Source organism: Talpa europaea (assembly GCF_964194135.1).
Source record: "Talpa europaea genome assembly, chromosome: 1".
NCBI lineage: Eukaryota > Metazoa > Chordata > Mammalia > Eulipotyphla > Talpidae > Talpa > Talpa europaea.
In genome coordinates this window covers 46,037,384-46,040,068 of record NC_140073.1, presented here as the reverse complement: position 1 = coordinate 46,040,068, position 2,685 = coordinate 46,037,384, and the positions used below count along the sequence as shown (strand labels likewise).

At 45.2% G+C, this 2,685-nt stretch overlaps 1 pseudogene across 1 annotated transcript in view; it reads left to right on the top strand.

The window, feature by feature from the left end:
- LOC311181041 (cytochrome c oxidase subunit NDUFA4-like) overlaps positions 1–1,621 on the top strand; it is a 6,598-nt pseudogene extending 4,977 nt beyond the window's left edge. Inside the window, exon 2 of the transcript in view lies at positions 1,344–1,621. The product of the transcript in view is annotated as a cytochrome c oxidase subunit NDUFA4-like (transcript). The remainder of the gene's footprint in view (positions 1–1,343) is intronic.
- Positions 1,622–2,685: the final 1,064 nt, after the last annotated feature.

The following is a 2,685-nucleotide window of genomic DNA, read 5'->3' as shown; positions in this document are numbered from 1 at the left end:
AAGGGCTGGTTACTGAAGTCCATCTAGAGGAAGTAATGTCTGAAGTATGATGTGAAGGAGGTAAAGGAGCCAAACCCCAAGAGGAAGAGCATTCTAGACTGAAGATATAATTGGCAAAAAGACCATGCAGCGTGAAGAACCTGGTTTATTTGAGAGCAAAGAGAGGGGCCTTAATGAATGAAGGGGAGACTCAGCAGTGTACTTCGTCACTCTGCCTGTTCTACTCTCCGCTCTGGCTGTGGTGAATTCTCTCGCCCTCCCACGCCTCTGACTGTACCCAGTGCTTGTATAAATAAATAAATCAATCTTAAAAAAAAATGAATGAAGGGGAGAGATTGGTATGAGTTTGTTCAGAAAATAAGATGTAAACAAACTGAATGGGAGCCCCTGGAAAGGTTTCAACAAAGAAATGACATGATGCAATTTTTGTGTTTTTAAAAGCTCTCTATTCTTTGAGGTGAAGAGTGGCTTCAAGTGAGATAAGTGGAAGCAGAGAGATGACTTAGGAGACCATGACAGGCAGGAGATGGACATGATTTGACTGGGGCAGGTTGCAATAAAGATGATGAGAAGTAAATTTTGCATTTTGATGATTTTATTTACTTGCTGATGGACTGAGTGTAGATCACGAGTGAAAAGAAGTGGAAAGAAGGGAAGGCACCCAGATTAAGAAACAACTTCAGCTTCCTTTGTGTCCTTCTTAATTATTACCCACAAAGAAAATGTGCTTGTGAGTTTGTAGTTATTTACATATTATTTATTAGCAGAAATGTAGTTTATTTCATCCCCATTAAATACATTCTAGCAAATATTTAAAGAATGTCACATTGAAGGCACATCAGGTTCTTTGCCTTCACCAGGGCACCCACAGATCTCCATCTGGCCCTTCTGCTTTACTTGAGCAGAATGAAAACGTCTTGAGCCTCCTGGTGGAGGGCAAACCTCTGCAATTGGGAAGGTGCATTACTGCCCTCGTGTGGCCATATTTGGTTTCTGCATCCAAGTCAGATAGAATTTTGCTTGAACCAAGGTGAAGCAGGTAAACAGGGCTCAGATCTAGGATGGCATTTTAGAGCAATGCTTCTAGCTGAGGTGATCTGACTGTCCCCAGCTTGGGTGGCAATTATAAAGTTATCCTGTTAGCTGGTCAAATAATTTCCAACAGCAGCTTGTCTTTCATGGGGAAGAGATGGGTTTGAATGTACAATGTATGGGTTTGAATGGGAGGACCTGCCAAAGGTCTCCTTGGAAGAACAACCAGCTGTTAGAGAGTGTAGCCTTGGCATTCTCAGAACACAGTACTTGGGCTTCCTGGCTCAAGGCTTCTCCCACAACCATGCCAGATCCTTAGTCAGACCAAGAAGCCTCCCAGCTTGATCTCCTCTTTCTGTTTATTGGAGCTGGGGGTACGGGAACATTGCTGCATCATCTGGCTTTGTTCAATCCAGATGTCAGTTCGGATAGAAAGAATAACCCAGAACCCTAGTACAAACTGGGTCCCAATGATCAATACAAATTCTATTCAGTGAATGTAGATGACAGCAAACTGAAGAAAGAAGGTCCAGACTTCTCAATGAAATATTTCACTATAAAGCTGCTTAAAACAAAGGTCTTCCAATAACCATATGCACAACTTTCCACTTAACCAGGAAATATTTCCCCTCTAAATGCATAGAATCTTGTTGGGTTTATACTGCTTAATAAATATCTCAAACTTGGGCCTCCCCGGTGGCGCAGGGGTTGAGCGCTGGGTTGCGAAGCTGCCCGCAGCCTCTGTGGCACCGGTTCGATCCCCGGCTGCTCCCCGGCCACCAGAGGAGGGTCCCACATGGCGCGCAGACCTCTCCTGCCGCCCGCTGCTCCCCTCAGCAGTGTACTTCGGTCCTTCTGCCTGCTCTGCTCCCCGCTCTGGCTCTGGTGAATTCTCTCACCCTCCTGCGCTTCTGACTGTACCCAGTGCTTGTATAAATAAATAAATAAATCTTTAAAAAAAAAAATATCTCAAACTTGAATTTAAAAATAACAATAGGGCCACCCTGGTGGCGCAAGGGGTTAAGAGCAGCACTGTGAAGCTGTGCATTACAGCTTCAAACCCTCAGCCACTGCATTACAAGTTCAATCCCCGGCCAGGGAGCAACCCACATGGCATGGAAGACCTCTCCTGACTAGCCTGCTGCTCCCCTCAGCAGTGTACTTAGGTCAGTCTGCCTGTTCTGTTCCCCACTCTGTCTCTGGTGAATCCTCTCACACCCTGTACCTCTGGCCTGTACCGCAGTTCTTGTATGCATAAATAAATAAATCTAAAAAAATAATAAATAAATAAAAACAACAACAAAGTATTTGGAGGGGGCACCTTAGGCATGTTCACATGCCCAAGAAGAAGAAACTCCACTTCTCTGGAGCTTTTTCTTCCTCTCAGGTCCTGTGGGAATGGCGTGGTGTGTGGGAAGTTTCAATAAACCCCGGGGGCATGGGCGCAGATATCCTGGACCCCAGCCCCGTCACAGTCTCTGACCCACACTGAGAGCAAGTACAGAGAGGAAGATAGAGGAGACCCATACATGCACTAGAAAGTGATGCGAGCTTCCACGAAGAAATAACATGGTGTGATTTACATTTTTAAAGGCTCACTCTTCACCGCAAAGAAACCAATGATTTGTTACGATGAGACCTGGCAGCGAAGGG